At 39.0% G+C, this 17,355-nt stretch overlaps 1 protein-coding gene across 1 annotated transcript in view; it reads right to left on the bottom strand.

Annotated features, from left to right (window-relative positions):
• LOC150040329 (uncharacterized) overlaps positions 1 to 17,355 on the bottom strand; it is a 62,200-nt gene that overhangs the window by 24,502 nt on the left and 20,343 nt on the right. Inside the window, exon 2 of the mRNA XM_090327362.1 lies at positions 10,939 to 11,083. The gene's annotated coding sequence lies outside the window, so the exon portion shown is untranslated. The remainder of the gene's footprint in view (positions 1 to 10,938; positions 11,084 to 17,355) is intronic.

The raw sequence follows: 17,355 nt of genomic DNA, 5'->3' as shown, positions 1-17,355 counted from the left end.
TCCTTTGTTACACTGTACACCAAAGTTATTTCTAATCTGTATCATTGGAAAGGTCATTTTATATAAGTCCAGTTGCCAAGTGCAGCAATGGGTGTTAGTAGTAGCAGCTTCCACTTGTATGAGATTTGGTTGTGAGATCCTGACAACTCAGCCCTAGGCTTGTTGAAACACAGGACTAATGGACATGGAACATGAAGATCTATTGTATCAGGTGCCATTGGCTCATACCTGTAATCTTGGCTACTCAGGAAGCTGAGTGTTAAGGATCATGGTTCAAAGCCAGCTGACACAGGCAAGTCTATGAGATTTTTAATCCCATTAATTACCAAAAACTTGCGGTAGAGTGGTGGCTCAAGTGGCAGACTCTTAGCTGTGTGCAAAAGAAGCTAAGGGACAGTGCCTAGGCCAAATTTGACCCCAGGACTGGCACACTTTCACACACAAAAAAGATCTTACCTAATCCTTGAGAAATTAGTCTGCTGAGATGGGCAAGAATTTGAAATGGAAATCCTATAAGAAACAAAACTTCCAGAGAGACAAAGGATTTCAGTGTCTCAGAATTTAGGATAAAATAATAAAGCCCAACCTCCTGCTAGAATCTTTTTGGTTTCATTTCCTTAAGATATAATTCTTCCCAAGCAAATAATCAGAGATATTTAAAAATATTTAAATACAAAGTTTAATCTGATAGTAACTCAGATAATAAGAGAAAAAAATCTGAAAAACAATAAAAATACATTTGGAAAACAATGTTTTATTATTCTAATAAAATACTACACAGTAACTCATTATATTTTGGTACATCCTTCCAGGGAGGACAAGACTGTCTTGACTCTTATCAGGCTGCCACATTTTTGTGAAATGTAATGCTCCAATGTTTGAACTAATTGGACAATAGGGCTTTGTAAGAGCCTGAAGAAGTAGCTATGGAAGCACAGAGAATCATCCACAGTTCAGTTGTTCACTAGGACTAAGGTCATTTCTGTTTTTCTTCCCATTTATAGAGTAAACAGAGAGGGAAAGAGAGAGGAGAAAGAGAAGGAGAAAAGAGAAGAGTGAATTAAGAGAAAGGAGCTCCTAGATAGGATCTTAAAAACATATTCCTGCAGCAAAAAGATCACACTGGTCTAAAGATGTCTGTGCTTTAGAAAGCCTGGTCCTCCAAAAGCAAGGACCAACAGATCAGTCCCAGTGAGTTCCAAACAGGAATTATTTTAAGGTCAGATATTTACTCAGTGACTCAACTCACCCTCTTGAAAGGGGAGCCTGTGTCTCCCTCATCACAATATTCCTCATATCTGAACTTCACTTCCCACACCAGAAATGTGTAGCTGTGGTGCTCTAGCAGGTTCAGCAACAAACTAGGCCTCTAGTGGGAGTCCTAAGGGATTGTCAAGGTCCCTACTTCAAGTCAGCATTTTTAGTCAGAAATATCAACCCCTGTGTGAGTCTATGCAAGGAGCCCACAGGTATCTTTTTCTTCTCTAAACCTGACAGGAATCTGCCAAAGCAACAGGCAAAGTTGAGATTAGACCATGAAGGTCTTAGCAGTCATGCTTCCTACAGTCTTTGGTCCCAAACATTTATACCCTTACATCTCCACACTAGCCATGTGTTTTACACAGCTTGGCAAAGTGCCATCCCATATAATCCCACCTTGAATGGTAGCTGGGTGGGATTGACATATGGTTTGATCACTGAGCAAGGATGACATGATATACTGATTTTTGTTTTATATGTGAAAGGTTGTAAAACACACAGTCTGGTTTCAGTGTGCTTAAGGTCTTGCCTGTCCTTTCTTCCCATTGGGCACTAGAGAATGAGGGCCTAGAGAATGGCAGGCCTAGTGGCCTGGTGCAGGACTCAGTGTGTTACTCATCTCAAATGTATACAAATCTGTGGGACTGAATTATCACTGCACTAATTATCATTATAAGATAATTATCATTATAAGATATTGTTATCTTATGGTTATTTGAAATTGGATAGGGAATGGTGGGGGGGGAACGAGATAAGGGGTAGGGGTGGGGGGGAGGGAAATGGGGACCAAGACATGTGAAAGGGTATCAATGTATGGGAATTAATGCACCATCTATCTGGCAAATATCATGTAACCCTTCTATTAATTACAATAAAAATATAGAAAAAAGATATTGTTATCTTAGTGTAATTTTGTAAGCAACTCTTATTATTCTGTTAGAAAGAGAAGCATATCAACAAGGAAATTTTAGAATCAAAGAATGACAGGACAAAATTAATGTTCAAATGTACATTCAAATAATAAACTATGTGAAAATCTGTGACTTCCAGGAGTATTCTAGGCTTTAGGAGTCAAATGCATGAGGATTTGAGGACTATAGGGTGTCTTAGGAAATTCTAGAGCAACAGCATGGTAGGACTGATGTTGGGAGTTTGAGAGAAGAGGAACACATTATATATTATTTTATCAGGAGGTTGAATGAGGCAGGAGGATCATGAGTTCCAGGCTCCCTAGCAAGACACTGTAAATAGTAATAATAGCAATAAAAGAATTGATAATAAGAATTGATATGAGGACTATCATTTATGAAGTTATGAAGAAGGCTATTATTAATGTAGTCAGTGGTAGAGCTCTAATTAGAATGTGTACAAAGGATACCAATAAATGTAAATAATAGTACACATAAAGAAGTTTGTCTATGCAAGTAAATGTCAATTAAAAAATAAAAATGAAAATCTACTTCTTCCACAATTTTGCCCACTATAAAAAACTAACATTTACCTTCAAATTCACTTTGCCTACAAATTCTCTTCTTGAAAACTTTCTTTTCAGTATCCCTCGGTTGCTAAGAACAAAGAAAGTATTAAGAAACAGGGATCCATAAGCACAGTTGCTCATGCCTGTAATCCTAGCTATCCAGGGAGCTGAGATCTGAGGATCAAGGTTCAAAGCCAGCCTAGCCACAAAAGATCCTGAGTCTCTTATCTCCAAATGACCTCTAGAAAACAGGAAGTGGAACTTGACTCAAGGTAGGGTGATAGCCTTGAGCTGAAGAGCTCAGGGACACTGTCCAGGCTGGGTTCAAGCTCCATGACACCCCCCTTCATTCCCCCAAATAAAAATAAACAAGGATCCACAGATGATATGTAACTTTAAGGGAAAATATTAGAGGTACTACATTGCTAAATATGTTAAATCTTGACTATGAAAACAAATGGAGGCTGGGAATATGACTTAGTGGTAGAATTCTTGTATACATGAAGCCCTGGAATTCCTCAGTACCACATAAAGAGAAAAGGGCAGAAGCAGTGTTGTGGTTTAAATGGTAGAGTTCTAGCTTTGAGAAAAAGAAGATTATAGACAGTATTCAGGCCTGAGTTCAAGCCCTAGGACTGGTAAAAACAACCCCCCCCCCAAAAAAAAACCAACCCAGCAATGGACCTGTGCAATAAAATCAGAGAAATTAGACAAAACAAGAAAATCAAGAATTGCTTAATTCAGTACAAGTTAGCTCAACATACCAAGAAACCAGTGATATTCTAATAAAACAGCATTTTAAAGAGTCTTAATGCACTGAAATAATTGCTAAATTAAACAACATAGAGTACATGCAAACGTGGGGAATGAAGGCACCATTTTAACTGTAATTTATTGTCAGGAAAATGTATAGAGGGGTTAGTGGGCTTGAACATTGATATCCCTTCCCATGTTTTTCTCCCCCTTCTCCTCCTCCCACCCCCTTCTAATCATCTTGTTTTTCCCCTTCCCTTCCCTATTTCAAATAAACAAATAAATATATATACAAAAATACCAGGTAACAAGGTCAGATACAGTAACTACATGAAATGAAATATAAGGGGGGAAAAAGAAAGGAAGAAACTTGCCTAGCATGCATGAAGACCCACGTTTGATTCCTCAATACACATACACAGAAAAAAGTTGGAAGTGGTGCTGTGGCTCAAGTGATAGAGCTCTAGCCTGAGGACAGTGCTCAGGTCCTGAGTTCAAGGCCCAGAACTGGCAGAAAAAAAAGAAAAGAAAAGAAAAACATAAGGGGGAGCGGGGAAGAACATCAGTCACAAAGATAAACCTCTTGTTTCCATATCCTTGACTTCATTTCCCTTAGCTTCATATGTATGGCCACATGTTCATAGCTTTTGAGCTATTGTAATCCTTTCCTAGGAGAATCTTAGATGTATACTAATTAGTACATAGTGAGCCTATGTTTCTTTGGATCTGGCTTACTTCATTATGATTTTTTTCCCCAAGTCTTTCTATTTGAAACCACACTTTTCTTTGCAAAGCAGCCATGTGGAGCTGGGGCTCTTTGGACATTCTGTGGATGGAGAAGGAAGGCATTCCTAGTATCTGCCCAAATTCATACCTCCATTGCTTTTTTTTCTCCCATTCTCAACTAGTGCTAAGAGTAAGATTTGAACTGTTTCTTTTAACAAGACTATTTAGTGGTTAATATGATATAGGAATCTCATGGATCTTCCTGCCAAGACTGGCTTTGATAAAAATAGATTAATAAGATTTAACAATTATTCATTGTTTTTAAACACAGTACCCTTATGAAGAATTTTGTGCTACATCTTCCTGCTATTTCATAGCATCTGCTTCTGTATGTGAGACTGGTGGGTTAAATATGTATCTTTATTTTTACTTCTTAGGTGTATTGATTCCTACTGACAAACTGATACTAAGAAATGCTATCTCTATGTAATATGTAATATCTTTTTTAGATTTTATGATTGCATATTATTAGAAACAACTTAGAAGCATGCATTGTTCAATAAAATCCTTGTATCATGGTCACAGTCAAAAACAAAAAGATTACAGTTCCTTGGGTATGTACTGGTTATATTTTAGGTAATTCTATTTCCTGTCTAGAGGTATTTCTGGACTGAAATAGTCCTATTTTAGGCCTCTCAGTTAATAAAACACATGAGGAGCAACCAGCCAAACCTTAGGTTGAGAGAATATCTCAAAGGCTAGAATGGCCTTGAACTAGGATTTCTCAATCTCAAACTCATAGGAACTAGAAATGATAGTTATTAGCTATTGGTGCCTGGCTCTTGTTCACTATGTAAAGGAGTTAATAGATTAGTATTGATGAGATTTTTAGTATACATTGCCTGCCTGGAGGGACTGGGTATCAGCTTTGTGTTAGATATTCTAACATCTCCATTTCCATAGTATGTACTGGGACTCTAATAGTACTTACGCATAGTACCCACATCTCTATGAACTAGATGGAGGTAGTGCTGGGGATTATGACCCCATTTACTTTTACAATTTACACTTCCATAAATGCATTTATGTTGCAAGAGAAAGCAAAAGAAAGCCTTTTTGTACAGGTACCTAAGCCACTCTATTCAACAGTATGTATCCATAGCCAACAAACATATGAGGCAACATTCTTATAACCAAATGTTTTCTAGCTACAAAGAAGATTTCTGGCTATATTTCAAAAGAATGGAAATTTTGATTAAAACAAAACTTCATGACTCTTTTATATCCAAATATTAATTAACAAAATTAATTATTCCAGGCACTGTAATCCCTATGAGACTCATTTCCAATTAACCTCTCAGAAACTGGAAGTGGAGTATGGCTCAAAGAGGTATAGCACTAGTCTTAAACAAAAATGCTCAGGTCAGTGCCCAGACACTGAATTCAAGCCCCAAAACTGCCAACAGTAAATAAATAAATAAAGGCATAAGATTGGCTGCCTTTTCTATTAACCTTTTTTGCTTTGTTTCATTGACATTGAATTTGAACTCAAAATATTATCTTATCAATAGAGCTTATATTACATTTCTAATGTGTCATTTCAATAAACACATTATTGTTGGAAGGAAAAGAAAAAAGCACTCATATTATACAAATCACCACCCTGTGATACACAATACATGTTTAATAATATATCAGTGTTTTTATCAAAGACCATGTTTTATCCTCAGCCCTGAATCATACAGAAAAACAACCAAAATGTCACAGTTGACAACCAAAAACAGACAGTTGTTCTCAATAAGATATGACTAAATTGAGTGCTTAAAATTCTCATACTTGTGAGGCTGAGGCAGGAGAACATTAGTTTAAGACTAGGTGGTTTAATATAGTAAGACCACATCTCTTCAGACTGAAAAAACAATCTGGATGCTCACCAGTGCAAGATACTTATGGGGTAGAGATTTGAGAACCTCAGACAAAAGGTTTAATGGCAGACTGATTGAAAAGGAAAGAATAGAGCTGAGCACTGGTGACTTATGCCTGTAATTCTACAAAGCCAGTATGCCAAATGATGGTAGTTTAAGACTGTTAGAATTAAGTTAGGCTGACGAGAAGAGAGCACCACATATTCAGGCCAGAAGAATAAGTTTCATTCCAAAGTGCAGCTGGCCCTTAGGCAAGCTACAGGCACACATGGTTGATAGGAGATGGAGCTAGCTGCTAAATTAGCAGGTTTTTGTTTTGTTTTTTGCTGTTTTTCCCTAGGAAAGGGGTAGAGATAAGATGTGGCCAGGTGTGTAGAAGTTATGGCAACACTGAGTGTGGATATGACCTAGTTGGGAGAGGTATTCTAGGATGTGACCTCAGAGAAGGAGGAGGTAACTGCCTTCAGATATGCCAGTTACCTAGGTAAAGTGGGTACTGGGTGGAGAGTTAATAGCTATAACTACACAGTCTAGGCCTGACAGATGTGATTGTAATATTCTAGTACTCTAATATTCTAATTAAACAGTATTTCTGTAAAGATAAACGGTCCTGGCAATCCATAGAGTGTAAGATCCTTTATACACAGATAACTGCTAAACAATATGGGCACTTAGGCAGAGTATAATTAAGCATTTTTTCCTTTAAAAAGCAGCCATGTGGGGCTGGGTCTTGTATTCAGCAGAACTGGGAGCTAAGCTTTCATGCCACTCAGTGGATAGGGGAGAAAGTGCCTTTTCTAGTGCCTATCACAGTCCTCCTCCCATTGTCTCTAAGTGCCAAGAGTGAGACTTGAACTCATCCTTTCAAAAAAGGTCCCAAGAAATGTGGATACCATGAGCAAAGTAGTGCTAGAGTCCATTTCCCAGAATGCCAAAGTGGTGATACTCTACAGCTCTACAGGGTGGCCATCATATATCAACTGAAACTAGTAACAATGTTTTTGCTACTTTTTTTGTTTTATAATTTTATTATAGTTTGATTGTTTTTGTGAAATTTCATTCCAGTATAAACTCCAAGCTGACAAGAATTCCTCATCCTCCATCTTCAACTTCCTTAGTTTTGCAAGTGAACCTATGTTCCTTTCAGCTATGGCTAAACTATTGTTTAGAACTACATTAACTTTCTGACATACTCTATGTTGTTATTTTTTCTATATTTTTAGATATTACTATATATACTATGCTAAGACAGTTCCTTTTTTTTTTTTGGTGGGTTATAAGGCTTGAACTCTGGGCTTAGGTGATGTCCTTGAGTTGTTCCTGTCAACGCTACCGCCCTACCCCTGAGCATGGGCATTGTTCTTGAACTCCCCACCAGGTCAACACCAGCACCCTACCCTTGAACCAAGCCCCATTTCCCATTTTCTAGAGATTAATTGGAGATAAGAGTCTCAGGTCCTTTTGTGCCCAGGCTGGCTTTGAACCTTCACCCTCAGATCTCAGCCTCCTGAGTAGTTAGGTTTACAGGCTTGGGCCACCACACCCAGCTATGCTAAGATGGTTCTATGAACACAGATGGGCTAAAACTACAGTAGTGTATAGTTTTTAATACAAGAACACTACAATCCAATGGCACTAAAGATCCCATTTGCCAGACTTCCAAGCTATTGACTAGAAATTATACCCCACAATTCTACAGATCCATTGAAATTATCAATATTTTGCTACTCTTGTTTCTTTGGTATTTCTTCTTTTTTCTGGGATCATTTTTGATGCAAGACACAGAAGTTCTTATCTTCTGTTGCACCTGTGCTGCAGTTATCCCAAAGTGATGGCTAGTATGACTATACTATTTTTTTTTTTTGCCAGTCCTTGGTGCTTGAGCTCAGGGCCTCAGCACTGTCCTTGATACTTCTTTTTTTTTTTTTTGAACTTTTTTTTATTGTAATATATAGAGGGGTCACAGTCACATTCACCAGACAGAAGATACATCACTTTTCACAAACTGACACTCCCTCTAATGTTTTTGTCCTCATTTCCCTCCTCCCACCCCTCTCCATCATCTTGTTTTTTCCCCCCTGTCCCTTTCCTATTTCAAATAAACATGTGTACAATATACCAGGTAATAAGGTCAGATACTGTAACAGTATGGGATTAACCAAAGGGCAACAAAAGAGAAGAGAAATAAGTACATTAAGAACAATAATCACATAATATAAAGCTCTTGTTTCTACATTCTGAAGATCCTTTCATTTAACCTCATCATATATATGACCTATATGTATCTTTGTTTTGAGCTATTGTAGTCCTTGGATACTTTTTGCTCAAGGCTAGCACTCTTCCACCACTTGAGCCACCGAGCAACTTCCAGCTTTTTCTGTATATGTGGTTCCAGGGAATAGAACCCAGAGCTTCATGCATGCTAGACAAGCACTCTACCACTAGGCAATACTCATGGCCTGACTATACTGTTATTAACACCTAATTTTCTGTGATATTAGATTTCTTATATTGAATTTCTTTTATTAATCACTGTTGTAAGCAAACCATTACACAGGACCACACATAGGGAGGCTATAAAGAGTGTTTACTAGGGGATGCCATGTTATTTCCTTCCCTCTCCATGGTGGGGGTGGGGGGAGGAGAAGAGACAGACAGAGAAAGAGCGAGGGAGGGAGAGAGAGATTGAGAGAGAGGATGGCTACTGTATATCCAGGTAGATAGGAAAAATGGGAGAAGAGAGAGCTCCAGGGCAGTGTGGAGTTACAAGCTTCCCTGGGAAAATGCAATGGCATGCACTGAGAATCTGTGGGAGAATTTAACTAACAATATATGTCAGAATATATATGTTTATAAATTACATGTTGATTCAAAAGGAAATGAGATGAAAATTAAGCTAGGCTATATACATAATAAAATGTTACATATCTACTCAGAACTTTCTCTAAGGGTTGGGGGCCACTTCCTTGTCCAGTCAAAGGAAACTGACAAACTATTGCCAGGAGAAAAAGCTAAGCAAAAATTCTGCACTTCCAATCTGTTCCCCCAATCCTACAGGAAACATGGTTCCTAGACAGCCTCCACCTATGTCAGTGTGTCTTGAATCTCAACAGCCCTGGATGCCACCTGGGCATATAGAAGGGCATATATGACTGTTACAAGTCCTTTGTTTCTAGGCAACTCTGGTTGGGGCAATGGGAGAGAAGATCCCTGGTCTCCTAGGGCCATCACTATTTCAGCCCATGAAACATGAGATCACGAGTTTATGAAACTGGCCAACAGCAATCCTTTTGGTTTCCTGGATACCACATACATATGAAGATACAACAGAAGAAGGGCCGGGAGTTTGGCCTAGCATGCACGAAGACTCCAGTTTGATTCCTTGGTACCACGTACATAGAAAAAAGCCAGAAGTGGTACTATGGCTCAACTAGTAGAGCTCTAGCTTTGCAAAAGCCTAAGAACAGTGCTCAGACCCTGAGTTCAAGTCCCAGGACTGGCAAGAAACAAAAAACAAAAAGAAAAAAGAGAACAAAGAAATAAAAGAGAGCACCTGTCACACAGGAGAAGAGCTCTGTGTGAAACTGTTATTTCAAATATTTCTTAAGATATATTTTTTTAATTTTTAGGATGCTGTAACTCAGCTAAGCCTTAAAGGCATAGTCTCAGTCAATTGATCTGTAGGTACATGGTCTTAAATGTTTATATGTTTACATGTTAGGTAATGCATTATGTAGCAAGGACCTTTTTAATAAACTAGACATTTATCCTTTTTGGTACTGAGGATAGAAGCCAGCTTTATGCATTATACACACACACACACACACACACACACATACACACACTGTATCACTGAGCTACACCTCAGTCTACACCACTTTTTTGCTAAAAAGACTCCATCCCAGAGTTCTTAAAAAAATACTTATAAATGCTATTTTTAGGCAGATTAATAAGCTGCCCATGGATGGAGAATTTTATTTTATTCTGATACTGGGATTTGTAGCACTCAGGGCCTTATGCTGGTTAGGCAAGCCTTTCATTTTTTTAAAAATTTGCATTGAGTTTATTGTTAGATAGGCCTGGGATTTTGATCATCTGGTCTTAGGCCTTAATCCTCCTACTTCCATTCCACTGTAGATAGATGAGTTTATAGGCTCGACCTTTTTAGCTGTAGCATCACTTCCAGCTTTTCTATGTATATGTGGTACTAAAGAATTGAACCTGGGAATTTGTGCATGCTAGTTAAGCAGTCTACAGCTAGGGGACTCTCTAGTCCCTGATCTCGGCCTCTTGAGTGGCTAGGATTAGAAGTATAAGACATTAGCACATGGCTACTAGATGAACAATTTTCTGACTTTTCTTACCATTCTTCCCTTAATACCTCAGGATACAACCTGCTGACTACCATTTACGTTATTTTAGACATTATTAATGCGTAGAGAAAGATATGACAAGGTTTTGTGCAAAGAGATATCATTATAAACGAAGGGTGTGAGTATGTACAGATTATAGGGTCTTCCAAGGAGGATGTGAGGCCAATCTGTAAAGGGCTTAGAAGGATAACTATCACCCGAGGTGTACATACACACACAGACACAGACAGACAGACAGACAGACAGACACACACACACACACACACACACACACACACACACACACACCACATTTACTCACAAAGGGTTTGGTCCAAACAAGATTTATAACATCAGTCTAGGCAATCCAGTCAGTCCTCATATTTTATATTCTCTTCACTTCTCTCTCTCTTGATAAACAAGTGAAAACATACCCACATCTTACCTTTTGGCCACTAGCTTAAAGGTTTAAAGGAAGCCTTTCAAGTGGTAAATTATTTCCTGTCTATACCCTGAAAGGCCAATGTCATTAAAATCCACAGTCTCATCTTCAGCCAGTTTCTTGCTGCAGCTTTACTTCCATCTTCAATCTGCAACACACAAAAGGTTCAATGAGCTTCCAATATGAGCAAATCATCCCTAATGTTAGAAATACCTAAGGACACTTAATCAAAAGGAACTTGCCAAGGGAAGTTTACTGCCAAAAATTGGGCAGGCAAGCAAACAGAATGAACAGTATGCTTCCTTCTTATTTCTAACACAGCTAGCCCAGCCTCTGCAAAAGGAAGATTGACTTTACCCAAAGAATGGAAGAGGAGGTCCCAGAAAACAAACAAGGTTATCAGCCTACCCTATTTCCAAGCAGTTATGAAGAAAGCCAATAGAAAATCTTCAGAAGGGAAGTGCAAACCAAATAGAAATGAAGGTCTAAAGAGACTTATCCAAGCTGAGCACGAATGACTCAGGCCTACAATTCTAACTACCCTACAAGAGATCTGAAGATCATGTTCAAAACCAGTGGTCAAGAAAGGGCCATAAGAGTTTTTATCTTCAATTATTCACCCAAAAGGCTAGAATTGGAGCTTTGGATCAAGTGGTATATCCTTGAGCAAAAACAAAACAAAACAAAAAAAACCTCAGAGATAGTGTCCAGGCTATGACCTTAAGCCCCAGGAAAGCACAGGCAAAAAAAAAAAAAAAAGAAATAGATCAGAGTAGAATAGAATAGAAATGAGGAAAAGAGGGCTTTGAAGCAGGGCTACATTCCACATAACATGGGCAAGTCTTACAAGAGACAACTGATGGGTATCTATGTCTAGGAGATTATTGGAACACAACAGTTCACTGGAGGAAGTTTAGAAGCCTGCATAGAAAGATTTGCCTGCAATTTATTCCAACACTGTCAGTTATCAAGAATGTGTGCTTTAGAAGTTAACGGCAGAACCTTTAGCTTGAAAAGCTGAAGCACCTTAAGAAGAAAAGAAGTCTGGAACTCAGTCCTCCATCTCTCCAAAGCTACATACGTACGCTCATGGCCTCCAAAGTGTGAAATGATCACATTTCTCCTGCATTCCCTGGCTGCAACTGCTCAATATTGTCAGCAGAGCACACTGAAAGGTCACAGAAGGAAATTGGATCTTCCCTTCCTAATCTCAGTGTCCTTTCTTTTTCTTGCCAGCTGGCCTTGGCCTGCAATGAATTCATCTTAATCTAGAGGAGGACAGTCACACTTCAGCTTTGGAGAGTCTTGGGAAGACGACTCCCCCACTTCTTACTCTAGACCTTTGATCCTTTGTGAGCTATTCTTGTGTTGTATTTAGAGTTTTCTTTAAAATTTATAAGTACTACCATTAATATTAAGACATGTGCATGACAACTTATAACTACTAAATAATTCTTTCCTCTTGTTCATGCCTGAGTCAATGTGTAATGAAGGAGAGTATTCAATTCAAGATCATCCAATCCTCCCTGTCCTGCCCTCCTCAGCCCCACAGCATATACTACCACACTTGGCTGAGTAAGCTGTCCTTTTTTTTTTCTTTAAAAATAATGTTTATTGTGGTTTTGGGTCTTAAAGTCAGGACACTGTCTCTTAAAGTCAGGATGCTGTCTTTGAGCAACATTTTGCTCAAGGCTACCACTTGAGCTACAGCTCCACTTCTTGATTTTTGGTGGTTATAGATACAAATCTTACATATGTACTTTCCTGCCTAGGCTAGCTTCAAGTCAACAATCTTTGCCTCTTTAGTAGTTAGGATTACAGGTGTGAGCCATCTGCAGCCAGTTTGCAAACTCTTTTCTATACATTTAAAAAAATAAATGATGAGATCTCACTGTATTATTTGGGGTGACCAGGCACAAAGCAATGCTTCTGTCTCAGTCTCCCACTTATGCATGGTTAATGATTCTTTACATTGAAGAGGTGTATTTTTCTTCCTCTGAAGTTTGTCATTCAAAAATGTAATATTAAGAGTTGGTTGTTAAATTTCAGCAAAGTAATGCTTGCTTGTGGTTTCAGCATTATACTAGGATAAAGGCAGAAGAGTCAAAAGTTTGAGGTAAATCTAGGTAACATATAGAGTAGGGTAAAAGGGGAGGGAAGACCACTATTATATAAAAATCTCATGATTTCCATGCAAAACAAACCTTGTTCTGGACAAAAAAAAAAAAAAGAAAAAGAAAAAAAAAAGTAGGGAAAAAAAAAAGCCCAGGGCTTGCTTATGGGGCCACCACTGGCACCTACCTCATGTCTGACAACATACACACTCAGCCTTGTGTTTGCCCACTTCTAGATCTTCCTGGGCCCTCCTCCTTTCTCTTCACCTGCCTGGAACCAGTAATCACCTGAATGATTGTGATTCAGCAAAGGATCCCAGTCTCTGAGGTCACTTCCTCATCTGCTGAGGCCATTTCCTGAACCACCCTGGTCACACCTCTCAGACAGAGAGGCTCCCCAAGCTCTGAGAACATGTCTAAATCCCCTGTGGTTCTGCTTGCTGCATTTCCCTATATAATCAATCTTACTCAACATGAGTCCCCTCCTCTTACATCTCTCTTTCTTTCTCCTCTGTCTCCATGTGCTTCCATTTCATGCTGGCCTACAGCTTGCTCTTCTCTCAGTAAACACTATTCTGCCTGAACCACAATGCAGTTTCCTTTTTAGCAAGCCTCACAAAGACTACATCAGAAAAACAAAAAAAAACCATTAAAGACATGTTGCAGCCAGCACTATACACTGAGTTGGAATCTCCGTTCTGTTAAAAATGATAATACACTAGCACTTTTTTCCTTTTTTCTGTCTACAAGAATAAGTTTCTCTTATTCAGGGCACAGAATCTACCTTTCTGATTGTTTCTTCCCGACTCTCTTTGGTCTTCACAATTGGTCCTTAAAAATGAAAATCTTATGTCATCTTAGGCCAATGCACACCTTTTCCCATGCAACTTAGTCTTCACTGCTTGATTGTGATTTCATACGCTGAGAATTAAGAATTAAAACAACATCAAAAGAAAATAAGAAAGTTAACCAGGATTCACGCCTATCATCGCAACTGCTTAGGAGTCTAAGATCTAAGGACCAGGGTTCCAAACAAATCCAAGAGACTGTATCACTAAGCAACAAAAGAAAACAGAATTTGAGGTGTGGCTTAAAAGAATAGAGTCTCAGCCTTAAATAGAAAAAGCTAACAGCACAGAAGCTCATGTATACACATACATACATACACACACACACACACACACACACACACACACACACACACACACACACACTTAGCCAGGATCTACATAGTCACAAAACAGAAACAAGTATAAAAAAAATCAAGAGTTGGGCCAGCAGTGTGACCTAGTGGTAGAGTGCTTACTGAGTATGCAAGAAACCGTGGGTTCAATTCATGAGTACTACATACATAGAAAAAGCCAGAAGAGGTGCTATGGCTGAAGTACTAGGGTGCTAGGCTGGAGCAAAAAAGTGTTCAAGTATAATGCCTCGGCCCTGAGTTCAACCCCCAGGATTGGTGGGGGTGAGGGGGATTTTTCTGGCCTGGATCTGTGGTGGAAGATCACCTGTGAGGAAATTATCATAAAGAGAACATACATTTTGAGAGATTGAATCAGGAATTTTTATTGGAAAGTGACTGCAGGTGATGTTTGAGATCCCCCTGACCATGACCAATGCAAGCTGCAAAGAGCCATTTAGAGCTTGGTCCTCCACACCCATGAAAGCCATGCTTGGAAGCCCCAGCAGAGTCAGCACAGTTTTTATAGTATAGAACAAACAAGTCTGGGAAATTTCCATTCTCCTCCATTTTTCTTAAAAATATCAAAAAGAAACAAAATTGATAAAAACTATCTGTTTTGCAACTAAAAACATATTTACCTTGAAGTTCAACCATTTTAAATATTTCCTTTTTGGGGTGGCAGTTGTGGGACTTGAACTCAGCCTGGGTGCTGTCTCTGAGCTCTTCAGATCAAGACTAGTTCTCTACCACTTGAGTCCAGGTCTACTTCTGGTTTTCTACTGGTTAATTGGAGATACGAGTGTCATGGACTTTTGTGTCAGGGCTGGCTTTGAACTGTGATCCTCAGGCCACAGCCTCCTGACTAGCTATGGTGTGAGCTACCATTGACAGTATTTTTGTTCCTTTTTGGAAGGATTGACTCCCATCTTATTCCTCCAAATTAAAAAAAAATGCCAAGTGTGGGCGCATGTGTTTGTCTTCAAGTAGGTCACTCAACTTTGTCTTAGCTGAAAGCCCTTTCATCCCAGGTAGAGCATTCCATTCTGGGGTTGGCAAAGAACACCAATCTAGACCCCAAGAGGCCTGAGGTTATTTTTTAGTTTGTGCTTCCTTGTTAAGACCCATATAAAACTAGGCCCAAATCCAGTCCCTCACATAACATCCATACCCACAGGTAATTCTGGGCCTCTTATTGCCAAAAACACAATCTGAGTCTGGCCTGTTTCCTTTCTTTCTCCTCCATTTTTGTAACAGTTTTGCTTTTTCTTTTGCAATGCTAGGGAGGTAAACTATGTGCAATTTTTTTTTAACCCTCACAAAGCAACATGCAATCTAGAGTTCTTTTGAAAATTTCTGTATAAAGTTTTCAATTTTCATGTAGGCAGAGCCAAGGCTAACAGAAACCTGTAGAAGTATTGCTCAATACCTAATCAGTGTTTGCAAGTGAAAGACAACTTGGGGGTAAAAAGTCTATTCAGCGTTTATACCCTAAAATTATCTTATAGAATGCCTGCTCTGCAGAAGGAAAGGTTCTACAGCGCCAAGGACAGTCCTTACTTTGTCCTTTCCAGCACTATTAAAATTCCTCTTCAAGGCAGGAGTTTGGCTTAGTGGTATAATGGTTGCTTAACAAAGACCTTAGTACCATATACATAAAAAAGCAGGATATGGTGCTGTGGCTGAAGTAGTAGAGCACTAGACTTGAGAAAAAGCCCAAGGACAGTGCTTAGGCACTGTCTTCAGTCCTCAGGACTGGCAAAAAAAAAATCCTGTAACAAAATTTTGGAGTGAAAGAATTCAACAGTGCATCCCAAACAGTCTTCCTGCAACTAGAGAGGTGCACAGTTATTTGGCCATGAAATTTAAAAATAAAATAAGTCACACTGAGTTCATTATGACCAGTTAAATATACCATTTGTTATTCAATGGGTACATAGGTGGCACTTGGACAAATGAAACAAAGAGATAAATGTTAGAGTATGTGTAAAAAAATGTTGGGCTAGGAGTATAGCCTAGTGGTAGAGTGCATGCCTAGCATGCATAAAGAGCCAGGTTCAATTCCTCAGTTGCACATTAAAAGCTGGAAATGGTGCTGAGGCTCAAGTGGTAGAGGACTGGCAAAAAAAAATGCATCTTAGAACTGAGGACCTAGATATTAACCCACAGACCTATGGCCATCTAATCTTTGATAAGGGAGCCAAAAAAATAGAATGGAAGAAAGACAGCCTCTTGAACAAGTGGTGCTGACAGAACTGGTTAAACACCTGCAGAAAACTAAAGGTGGATCCTTCTTTGTCACCCTGCACCAGGATTAACCACAAATGGATCAAAGACCTCAAGGTAAAAGCAGGTACACTGAATACAAGAAGGAATAGGAGGTACACTAGATCCCCTTGGCACAGGTCAAAACTTTCTTAATAAGGACCAAGAAACAAAACAAATCAGAGAAAGTCTGGATACGTGGGATGGCATTAAACTGCAGAGCTTCTGAATGGTGAAGAACGTAGCTAGCAAATTAACTAGAAAGCCTACAAGAGTGGGAGAAGATCTTCACTAACCATACAATGGAGAAAGGCCTCATATCTAAAATATTTCAACAGCTCCAAAAATTGAATCACTCCAAAATTAACCTCCAAAGAAACAACCATCCCACTAAAAGATGGGCCAAAGACTTAAAGAGAGTCTTCTCTGAAGAAGAAATAAGAATGGCCTATAGACACAAGAAGAAATGCTCAACATAAAAGAAATGCCATAAAAGAAATGCAAATCGGGCCATAAAAGAAATGGAAATCAAAACAACTCTAAGATTCCATCTCACCCCAGTTAGAATGGCCAGGATCAGGAAAACGAATAACAACAGATGCTGGAGGGAATGTGGCCAGGAGGGATCACTACTACACTGTGGGTGGGAGTGCAAACTCATTCAACCACTATGGAAAGCCGGTGGCAGTGCCTCAAAAGGCTAAACATAGAACTCCCCTATGACCCATCAGTTCCACTACTTGGCAGTTACCTAATTGTCCAGAAACAAGGACATACTAAATCCACTAGCACAACGATGTTCATTTCAGCACTATTTACCATAGCAAAGATATGGAACCAACCCAGATGCCCCTCACTTGA

Source organism: Megascapheus bottae, chromosome Y (assembly GCF_031878675.1).
Source record: "Megascapheus bottae isolate mThoBot1 chromosome Y, mThoBot2.hap1, whole genome shotgun sequence".
Lineage (NCBI taxonomy): Eukaryota > Metazoa > Chordata > Mammalia > Rodentia > Geomyidae > Megascapheus > Megascapheus bottae.
The sequence above is the reverse complement of the archived record's forward strand: the minus strand, read 5'-3'. Positions and strand labels throughout refer to the sequence as shown.